The following is an 11,931-nucleotide window of genomic DNA, read 5'->3' on the forward strand; positions in this document are numbered from 1 at the left end:
AGAAGACGATAACTATGCGTGATCACTGTTATGTGGCGGTTTTGCAATGACTACTTCCTGAAGATTCGCTTCTCTACGTTCTGTAACAATTTAATGCGCATAGAGTAAAAAAATAACTCAAGATGCTGACATCGTTAGAGTACAACAAGAAACTATCTCACTGTTAGTAAAAAAAATTATTTGGACTATAGGAGTGGGGGCAGGGGGCGCAGGGGTGGGATCGAGATTGGTCGTTAGTGAGTAAAATTTTAACTGCATGCTATAAACTTGGTGGGGGACAGGGTTGGGAGCGGCAGTGGTGGGGGGTTGAGCAGTGGGTGGGGCTGGGGGCTGTATCACGTGCCATTTAATACGTAGCACCTTAAGGTGCCACATAGTAGTTCTATACACACACGCACACATACACACAAATTTTTACGTGGAAAATCCTTACGGGAAAAAACCACGGACACCGACTAGCAATGATCGATATAGAGAAGTTGAATACAAACGCACGACACACTGGGTTGTCGCACCCTTCTCGTGTAGCTTACAAGAGACATGTAAAAGAGAAATCTATAAGTCCTAGTAGGAAAAGACTTACAATCATAATAAGAAACTAATCAAGTGTTTTATTATAAAACTAATCCGAACATATTGCATGCTATTTTTTTTTTTGAAAGGAAAGCGGCAAGAGTATTGCCGAATATATTAGAAGGAGAGAAAAGTATGGTTTACACGATTAATGCGGAAAAACAACTTAGAATCATCTCAGAACCATAGATCCTGGTTTGAGAAGGGAAGAGATACACTCATGACGGTTGGAATTCAAAACTGCTTTCTTGAATATCTTGGATGATCTGGTGTGAAGTCCTTTGCATGTCCGGTTCTTCTCCTCTGAAGATCTTTGCGTTCCTTTGTAGCCAAATGTACCACCAAGTTTTGACAATCTGAACATATTGCATGCTGAAATTTGGATCACATATTTAACAATCTCCATCTTAAGACGAATTTTCCTTGTAGCATAAAAATCCGAAACGCTCCTGTCCAGACGCCTGATTGTAGGGAAAACAATCGGATTCTCATGCGTCTCTCCTCAAACCGTGTGATGTTATAATGGATTTTTTTACTGTTCCAATGGGTATTTAATGATGTTTCACTAGGTCATTTTGAAATGTTACACGGGATGTTTTTTTGATGTTTAAGGAGGTATTTTGTGATGTCCTCGGCTGATGTTTCACTGTATCATTTTTTAATGTTGCACGTGGTGTTCTTTGAATGTTTCAGGAGGTATTTTGTGATGTTTCAGCTAATGTTTCACTAGGTCATTTTGAAGTGTTGCACACATGGTATTATTTTGATGTTTTTCTAGGTATTTTGTGATGTTTCACTATGTCATTTGGAATGTTGCATGTCGTGTTCTTTGGATGTTTCAGAAGGCATTTTGTGATGTTTTAGAACGTATTTCACTAGCTCATTCGGAATGTTGCACGTGATGTTATTTGAATGTGTTAGAAGGTTTTTTGTGATGTTTCACAAGATACTTCACTAGCTTATTCGGAATGTTGTACATGGTGTTCTTTGGATGTTTCAGCATGTATTTTGTGATGTTTCACTGGGTATTTTACTAGCTCATTTGAAATTTTACACGTGGTATTTTTTGGACATTTCAGCAGATGTTTCACTAGATCATTTAGGATCTTGCACGTATTGTTCTTTCAATATTTCAATGTATATTTTGTATTGTTTTAGAGGTCACAAATCAATGTCCCACTTATAATAAAAATGTTTCAATTAGTAATATAATTACATATGTTTTATTTCTCCAAAATATAATCATGTGAGATCTCTTTGTAAAGATTTAATTGCAACAAATTCAATGGTGCAATTGAATCACAAATTGGATAAGTATTTCATAAGAAAAAATGGTTTATAATTTGCTAATTAAGAGTATGGGAGAAGAGACAAGGGGATGGGAGAAGTTTGCATGTACCTCACATGTGGAAGAGAAGAAATGACTGCGTGCATGCATGTGGAGGTTTCCCAGAAGAAAAGATTGCATGCATGCTTAGGGGGCCCAATTTTTTTCTCCAAAAATCGGGCACCCGTTCCGTAGTGTCCTCCATAAAAATCTTCAATCTCCAAACAACATCATGTAGTACCCTCGATAGAAAAGAGATGAACCATACTTCAAACTTACCATTGGTGTGAACTTAGCATAGACACGAAACATGATGCACAAACTTCAAACTCGCTATTGGAATAAAATCCTGAATATGCTGCCATAAATTTATGTAACCCTAGTAGAAATGCAAAACTCTAGTGCACAAGACAAAGTACTTGGATCTCCCAATAACCTACTGGTATGTTGGGTATGATGGTAGCAAAATTTGTCAGAAAATTGGATCACCTTGTGATCTAGACAGGAGTGAGGCTCCCTCTCGTCGACTCAAATATTCTTCTTCTTTTTTCTGTGCTTTTCCTCTTAGGTAAATACCCCACTTCAAATATTTACTTATCATAATGAGAATATGTACTCAATCTAGACGTGGTAGATTATCTTCAAACTCGTCATAAGAATTAATCCTAAATCTGCTCGCAGTACTACATGAATGCTCATTGGTGCCGGTTCTTGAACCAACACACCTTCGTTTTTTATTTTTCAGGTGCTAAAAAGTCAAAAAAAATATTTGGTATTTTTATTAGGCACCTATACAATCACACTCTCGTTCCCAAAAGTCACATAATTTTTGAATCCATATTCATACAAATGTGTCAAGAAAAATTCAAATTCAAGACATCTCACTTCACACAAAGTCACCTTGCCATATCACCTACAAACACTTCTTGTCTTGGAAACAAATGCTATTGTTTTGAGACCACTATCATTTGAACTTATAATCCATATTTAACACCATAGATAAGATAAAATGAAAAGTGTAGAAAAATGTAGATCTTATCTATATCTACAACTTTTATATAGGTTTTGTGTCTAGCTGATATCGTTTAGAAATTTTAAATATCCACTCATGCAAATAGGTTTGAGACATTGTAACACATTTTCGGACATTCAAACAAACTTAAATCGAAAAGTCATCAACTACGAAGTTGTAGATATCGTCGAGCTCTACAAATTTGATATAAACTTTATCTTCATCCGACTTTATATGAAAAAGATAGATAAAAAAATACACATATATATGAGTTGTGTCATCATAGGTGCTGGTTTTAATTGTAAACCAGCCGGCACATATGCGATACACATATGTGCCGGTTCATAAAAACCGTTACATATGATACTGCCGTAGTTATAGGTGCGAGTTTATTATAAGAACCAATATCTATGTGATGTTCATAGGTATCGGTTTATTATGAGAACCAGCATATATGATTTTTGAGGAATATTGGTACCGGATTTTATTATAAACATGTACCAACTAACTCAGTCAATGAGTTGTTATAGGTACCGGTTCTTAATTTTACACTGAAATATGATGGAAAAAATGTTATAGGTGTCGGTTTAAAGCAAATCGGCATGTATAAGGTTAAGGTTGGTCTCTATGGGGGTGTTTTGGAGTAGCTGTGTGGTATAAATTTGCTTGAACCAAAGCAGAAACACGATATACTCTGGGTGCAATTCCTGTGTGCACAAAGCGTTGATCAAGGAGTCTCCTGGTACATAAGCTTGGGTGGACTTAGCAGTTTCAACGTGAAATTGAATTGGCATGATCAGTCAGAGCCGATGCTTTACTCTGCACGTGCTGCTCGTCGCGATTGCTGCTCGTCAAATCGGAGTCGATCAGTCGACTCCTTGTCGGCGTTTGATGCGAAGCCAAATCTCGCTAAACAATTGACGACGATGATGAAGACGGCCGGCGGCCCGGATGGGCCTATTTGGTATGGGATTGGTCCAAATCTAAAATTTAGTTCTAGAGTTATGTTTGGATAAAGCCGTAGAGCAATTTAAATCCAACTCTATCTTTCTTTCTAGTTTATTTTGTGAAATTATTTTACTCAGTTTCGTTTTTATTTTAGGTGGAGGTGAAACTGTTTAGTTAGGCTCTAACTCTAGTAGAGGTGGAGCTGAAATTGTGCCAAATAGACCCTTAGTATATCCATCTCTAAAGTTCTAATACCATTTATTATAAAAATAGATGCACGACTAATATATGACTTTTATGTGAAAAACTCTTACCAGAAAAGCCTACATGCATAGATCGGCAATGATTAATATAGAGGAGTTGGGTACAAACGTATAGAATACATTGGGTTGTCGCATACTTCTTGTGAGGTTTACAAGAGATATATAAAGAAAAATTCTAAGAGTCTTAGTAGAAGAAGATTTAGAGACATATTAGAAAATTAACCCTGATAGTCAAGTTTTATATATTAGAAAACTAATCCAAATATGTTTCATGCCAAAATTTGTAGTAGAAGTATCATATATGTAACATATTTAACTATACCTGCGGTATAGCACTATAGAACGTGTCTTTGCCAGGACACTTCGATTACTTGGTAATTTGCCAAAACATTCCATGATCATTATTTCAACATTTTACTCATTTGGGCAGATAAAATTTTAAAAAGGTGCTTTTACGCCCTTTCGCAAATTGAAAATTTTGGAATTTCAGCGCCTCACTTCCTAAAAGGACATCTTTAATTAGAAAAAAAAATTTAAATCTGAAAAAAATCAAAATATATTTTTAACTTTTTAAGTATTTTAGTTTTCCATGGACCCCGTAAACATTTTCTTTATTTTTGCAATTTGGATGTTTTTTAATTTAAAAAATGTTTAAGTTTACCAAAAAATTATTCAAATTTCAATTCTTTGTCCGATATTTTTTAGAAAAATTCTATCAATCACCTCCAAAATGTTTGGAGATTTTCTGCAATTTAGTAAAAGATAAAACCAGGCTGAACATCCAACTTGGCATGAGGTAATTTAAAACGTCATCTCTGTAATTGTATCTATCTAGTAGTTGAGCTGAAAAATGTTAAAATATTAAAATTATGGTCATTTTAGAAAACTACCATGAAAGTGTCTCGTAGAAAATACATTATTGTATAAAAATAACAAATACATACATATCTAATAATATTTCGTCGAGCATGTTATGCCTTTTCGTACGAAATAGTATATGTGCCATGGAAAAACACGTGAGCATTTGAGTACTTCAGACTTTCACTCGAAGAGAAAATGTATCAAATGTTAATTAATTGTATATGTACGTACATCCTAATTTAAAAAAGTACATGTCCTATATTGTATATTCAAGGTTTCATTTTATAAGAAGCAAAGGCTCTAAGAATCTCCCACGAATAAAAAAGAAGGCGCTAAGAATCAAATTTGGACGGCCATATAGTTAATTAATTAGCTTGCAGTTTGCCACAACCAGTATATATAAGAATTTAGGTGTTGTACATACGTACCTTGATGATGTAGATTTGCACCGAACTGAAAATGACGTTAGTACGCATGCATTTTCTCCTAGAGTGTACCGGCTGGGCGGCTGGCATTTATATATACTATGTAAAACTCCGCGTGTTGCTACTGAGTTAGCATAATAACAAGTGAAAACAATGTGTAAGATAGCTAGCTAGACAATACAAGCTTACATAAATTGATGCATGTGATTTATGATAAATTAAAATTAAATAGTGTATAGAATGATGATTTAAATGATAAATTAAATTTAAATAGTGTATAGAATGATGATTTAAATGTAAAAGTAAAGGTGATATGGCTTTATGAGAGAAGAAAAGGAGAGAGATATTTTGGACCATAGATTATCTAAGACTAAAAATAATTGATGTGATATGGCTTAATGAGAGAAGAGAGAAATAACATTAACTAAGTGAGAATGAACTATATATAGAATATTATAAAAAAGGATGAAGAGATAAATTGAAATAATATTTGAATTATGTGGGATGATGATTTAACATGCTTACATTTTAAAAACTCTAAAATTCAATAAATCATAAAATTACAAATAATATAGCATGCTTCATAATGTTTAAATGTAATAATTATTATTGAATGATGATGTAGCATATTGTTAGAGGATGATGATGTTGCATCTTTTTATTTCAACTACTCCCACATTCCTTTATATATATTGTAAAATTAACTGGGGCACTATGGTGTCCAGGCACCAAGATTTAAATTGAGTACATATATTCAATTTAAATGAGTATGAATTTTTTTAAAAAAATGTTTAGATATGATGGTTGTAAGGTGGTTTTCAGTCGGTTCATCTGTAACCGTGATCACCATCTAATAGGGCGCTGCCATGTGCAAAGGGAAAGCTGGGGGACGGTAAGTCTGGTTCGGCTCCCACCGCCTCTAGCCATCGACTTCATCCAGTGAATGACAGGTAGGCCTCTATGGTGACTGAGGTTGGTTTGGCCCTACTTTAGATCGGTTTCAACTGTCATGTGAGCCCTCCAATCTTTTTACTCACGTATGATTGACCGGAGGTTCATTTTATGGCATGACATATGTATTTTTATTCATAAATGACCTGCATAAATATATTTATCAAAACTAGTGAAAATGGTTAGCAATAAACTCCTACCATCAAGTTTTGATATAATATTTTATATTCTTTATACAGGAGTTGACGGTTAAAGTTTACACTTAATGACCGTCAACAATAAGCGATACCGTGGCAGTTTCGCGTAGCCGCGTGCTAACCTCGGTATACCGGTATTGCACTCCTACCCCGCGATACCGATGGAATATTTCTTCCAAACAAATTTCAACCGGTATATTTCTTTCAAAAAAAATCAATATCAGTATTCATGCAATTTTTGTTCAAAGCACTACTTTCGCTACAGTACAATCTCTAAGGAACAGCCCCTACATCAAGTGCCACTGTACTATTGTCGTATACTATTTCTTTCTTTTCCACCGTTGACGTTTTAGAACGGAGGGAGTATGTATATATCGTCTGTACATTAGATTTGCTATTTTGGTACTTTCAGTGTCCTTTTTCTGAGTACTAGCTGAATAATTTTGTGTTCGCTATTGGAGGGTACACTAAGTTGAAAAAAGAATTTAAAATAGTTTTGTAAGATGATTTAAAATATAAGTATTTATATGATTATTAACAAAACTAAGGCAGAGTGAAAAAAATATCTTTTAGTGGTTAAATTTTAAATTGTTTATATATCCCTTTCAAGCATCGGATGAAAATGTACAGAACGATTTTTGTGCACTGGACTGAGTGTCCCATAAATACTTATATTGTGGCATAAATTTTTGAATACTCAAAATATTTTGAAACAAAAGAAGTATATGGAAAGTGTGTACCATTAATCCAATCTTTCATATGACTGTCAACGCCGTAAATATATCTGTAATATTACTCTCAGTACAGTTAATTAGCATATGGCCCTGAAATTTTTCGGCCGAACCCGGCAATTTTATATTTATATATACCCTTGCCTTGAGCTTAGGCATCATGTAGCCTCGCCGCTCAAGCATCGCTAACTCAGTTATAGCTGTCTAACAAAGCAAATTAGCTTTCGCTGAGCTTTGTGTTGCTTTTGGTCTCCTAGATAGGTTTGTGAAGCATGAAGCTCACGGTAGCAATTGTCTGTGCCATGGCGACCGCGCTTCTCGCCGCCGCCCCGTCGTCGGCGGAGGCCGGCGACGGCGAGCTGAAGGTGGGCTACTACGACAACAAATGCAGCGGCATCGAGGACATCGTCAGGTCGCACGTCATCAAGGCTATCTGTCGAAACTAGATTTCGGCAATAATAAAAGGGGGTGGCTATCAAGCTAGGAAAGTGTATGGGTTTGGAAACAAAGGATTTATACAGGTTCAGGCCTTCTTATAAAAGAAGTAATACCCTACTCCTGTCCGGGGATGAATCCGCCGAGTGTATTATTGATTGTATGATTCGGGAAAAAATCAGCATATGCCCCTAGAGGCGCCCGGACCCCCCTTATATATGGGAAGGAGTCCGGATTACAAAAGATAATCTATATTCCTAACGGAATATGAAGATACAGATAAAATACAGTCGTAACCGACTAAGTCTCTGGGTGTTTCCTTGATACACAAGTTAAGAAACAAACCCGAGATACAGATAAGATATTCTATCTACATTAGGTATCCTGTACCCAGTTCGAATACCATCGCCGTGTAGATATGGGATACCCATAATCTCCACAGTAGCCCCCGAGTCCTTTGCAGTCGACCATCATAGCCTTCTCAAAGATGATAATCCGAGTACTTCAAACTCTTCAAGCCAAAATCTGCCGAGTGGACTGTAAAGGGCGAAAAGATAAAGAATATGGTGCATCGAATAGATGCACCTAATTAGGTGTAGCCCCCAACTATGTGATTAGTTAACAAACTAAACATATAGTTGAAAGACAAAATAATAACACAATTGTGCATTATATGACAAAAGCACACGCGGCGCCTAAATAGGCATGCTAGCCGACTGCTTTTTAGCCACAATAAAAGAAATCCGAGTGGTTTACACTCTAAAAAGTTCACGAATGAACACACTTGACAGGCATCCGAATATAAAAACTCTAAAGATTACCCATCAAGTATTATAAAGATTATGGTAATAAATAAGTCAAATAGCCTAGGCCATGACTATTTACCATGAAAACAGGCATATAATACGCCAAGGAAATGACTATAATAAAAACAAGTCATCCCTAGTTAACCCAAACAGCTTTTGTAGCCTAAAAAAGCTTGCAAAAACAGCATAACGCCTTTCTGTCGGGCACCTTTTTAATTTGCATTGCAATAATTCCAAAGAATTATATGACCGCATAAAAAGGATTTCATCAGCATTGGGCAACACTGTTGTGCGCATAATATTGCCAAAGCAAAATATGCCTAAGTCCCTAAGGAACACAATGGGCCACGCTGTTAAAAGTATTGGGCTGAAGTACTGTTCAGGCCTAGGCCCATTAGCACCTCCGATACCCTTAACTGAAAAATCCGATATCCAAGCGACGCTTCGTCTTCCCCGCCGGAACTCTCGCCATTTTCCCCACTCCCTGCTACAGTGTAAAGCTGCGCCGGCGAACTAGGGTTCACAGCTCCGGCCAAATCCACCTCCGAAAAGTGCATCAAAATCCTTCCCGTGATCCACCGCCTCAATCCCTCACCTCTCCCAAGCCATCCCTCGAATCAAATCAGCACATTTGAGTGAAACCGATGGCGGAAGAGAGAGAAAGCTTCGAAGGCCAATGGGCGCCATCCGACGTGACGGAGGAAAATCTTAAGGAGATGGTGGCGCACGGCGTTCTCCCTGCCAAGGAGATCATCGGGTGGCGGCCAGCGCACGGTGAGGTTTTCCCGTCTCCGGATACTCATGAGATTGTGGTCTTCTCGCATTTCTTCTACGGCGGCTTTGCTCTTCCGACCTCAAAATTTTTCCGCGGGATCTTGAATTTCTATGGAATCAGCTTGCATCACCTAAACCCGAATTCCATAGTGCATATCGCCAATTTCATCCATGCTTGTGAAGCCTTTTTGGGGATCAAACCTCACTTTGCCCTATTCCGCCGGATCTTCTTCCTCAAGCCCCAACCAAACAAGAACAAACCGTGTGTAGTCGGGGGGGCAGGATTCCAACTAAGGGGAACTCTGAGCCAAAAATATTTCTCGATGCCCTTCAAGACTTCGAACAAAGGCTGGCATGCAAACTGGTTCTATGTTCAGAATCCCGAGCCTGCTCTTCCCGGGTACTCTTGTCTTCCTCCAGTGTACCAAGATACTTGGAACTCTCTTCCAATCGGAGATGAAGCAGTACAAGCCTTGGAGTTGTTGGATCGTATGTTAAATCTTAAAGAACAAGGCTTACAGGGAGAGCAGATCACTCGGCACTTCATCAAATGCCGACTAGCGCCAATCAAGGAAAGATCCCGCACAGCATTCGAGTTCGACGGCAAACATGATCCCAACCGTGAAGAACCAGATTCCCTGGATTTCAAAATCATGAAGGAGAGGATGTATAAAATCTTCTCAAATGCAATTGTAGTCAGCTACTCTCATCAACTGCCAGTTGTGCCATATAATGCATTCAATCCGCCTCCACAGGTATGCATCGGAAACCCTCAAACCGTGATCAGAACATAATTTTATCTTCATGCTGAGTTGACTAACTATGGAAGCATCTTGTTCAGGAATATGCATTGATGAAGTCAGATCCACCAGTCACTCAGCGCCGGTCTCCTCGCCAACACACCGCTCAGGGAGGTGGAGGGCCAACGATCAGACCAGATCCGCAACCTCAGACCTCCAAATTGACTGGTCAAACAGGTCCTCGCAAGAGAAAGCTGGTACTTGATGATGATGAAGGCGACGATGATAAATCTGGGGATAAGGGCTCGCCTAATAAACCCCCAAAGCGCACCATGCCCAGGAAAAAACTGGCTGGCCGTGCGATGCCAAAGATCAGAACATCTTCCAGGTATTAGATCTCTCGGTATGATTTCCGCTTCGGCATGTTTTCCAATGAAGATAATGCTAAATACTGAAAGAACACTCTGCAGGAAACCATCTGATATAGATCCATCTGGAAAGGACCCCGATCCTGCCATGACAGAGCAAAATATACCCAAGGACCCCGAGCCGACTGCTGAAAACCAGCCGACCGCTGAAAGCCAGCCAACTGGCGCCCATGCTTCGGGCGATAGGGCCGATCCGAGTGACCTGCCGCCGACTAGAAATCAGTCGGCAACAACTGAAACGGCAACAACTCAAGAGCCCCCGACTGGAAACCAGTCGGACGCAGGCCCTGATCAAGAGATCCCCGAAGTAGAAGCGCAGACGACGACTTCGCAAGGACCAGAGGCTGGTAACGACTCGATAGCTGGGTCTTCAGGTAAAGAACAAAGATCACCTCACGCTCAGCTAGGTACATCTTCAGGTTAGTTGTCTTCTCAAACAATGGCGATTTAAATAACCTCAGTGTATCCGTCTAACGTCTTGGAAATACATCAGGACCATCAGGTGATGACGGAGAAGAAATCCCTCGCATAAAGGCGACCGACGACTCTCGTCCTCCTATCTTGATCAAATGGTGGGACGAGAACTCACAAGCCGCCGGCATAGTCATAAACCGTCAAAAAGAAGATGAAGAAGTGTGCCAGCTGAAGAAAGCGCTCGGAGAAGCCACTCGTATTGTAAATGTAAGTCTTCCGAGTGACGGCCTTCGGTAACTTTGTTTTCTTTTTAGCAGAACTGAACCATGACCCATCATGCAGAGAATCCATCTTCGCAATGAGGCCAAGACTACAACTTTGGAAAAGCTGGTTCCTCATTTGGGAACTCTAGAAGCAGTTAGGGACCAGCTGCATGAGGCCAAGGAGTGCGCCAAAAAGACAGAGAAAGAGTTAAGGGACCGAATCGCCCAGCTCCAGGATGCAAACTTCGAACTAAGTGGTTCATCAAAAGGTAATCATCCAGATCTGTTTCATCGGTTTAAACTGGCATAACGGTATCCTCAACCATCTGAATTTCAAACAGCGCAAGCTGCCAGGATGGAACAGATGGTGAAGCAAATTGAAGCCCTGGAGAGAGACAAGACAGAACTAGCTGCGCAAAGGGACTCAGCCTTGAAGGAAGTCGAAGGTAACGCCAGCTAACAATCTGAGCTTCTCTCCTTATAATGCAACAGATGCTCATCATAAATGTGTTTTGCAGAACGCAAGATCAAATCTCAAGCTCAGTTTGACGTCCTGGTTGGTAAGATCAAGAGGCTTGAAGGAGCAAGGGATAACGTCGCCAATGCCGCTGCACCAATTATCCAAGCCATGTTCCTCAATAATGGTGGTCCGAGTGCACTCGACGCAACCGAAATATTTGACAAGCTGAGTGTTGCTCCGGAAGTATATTTCAAGAATATCAAGAAAGCTGGAAGTATGGGAGCTGGCATGGCCTTGGCGATGACAAAATCCTTGTACCCGAG

The sequence above is a fragment of the Oryza sativa genome, chromosome 7, assembly GCF_034140825.1.
Source record: "Oryza sativa Japonica Group chromosome 7, ASM3414082v1".
NCBI classification, from domain to species: domain Eukaryota; kingdom Viridiplantae; phylum Streptophyta; class Magnoliopsida; order Poales; family Poaceae; genus Oryza; species Oryza sativa.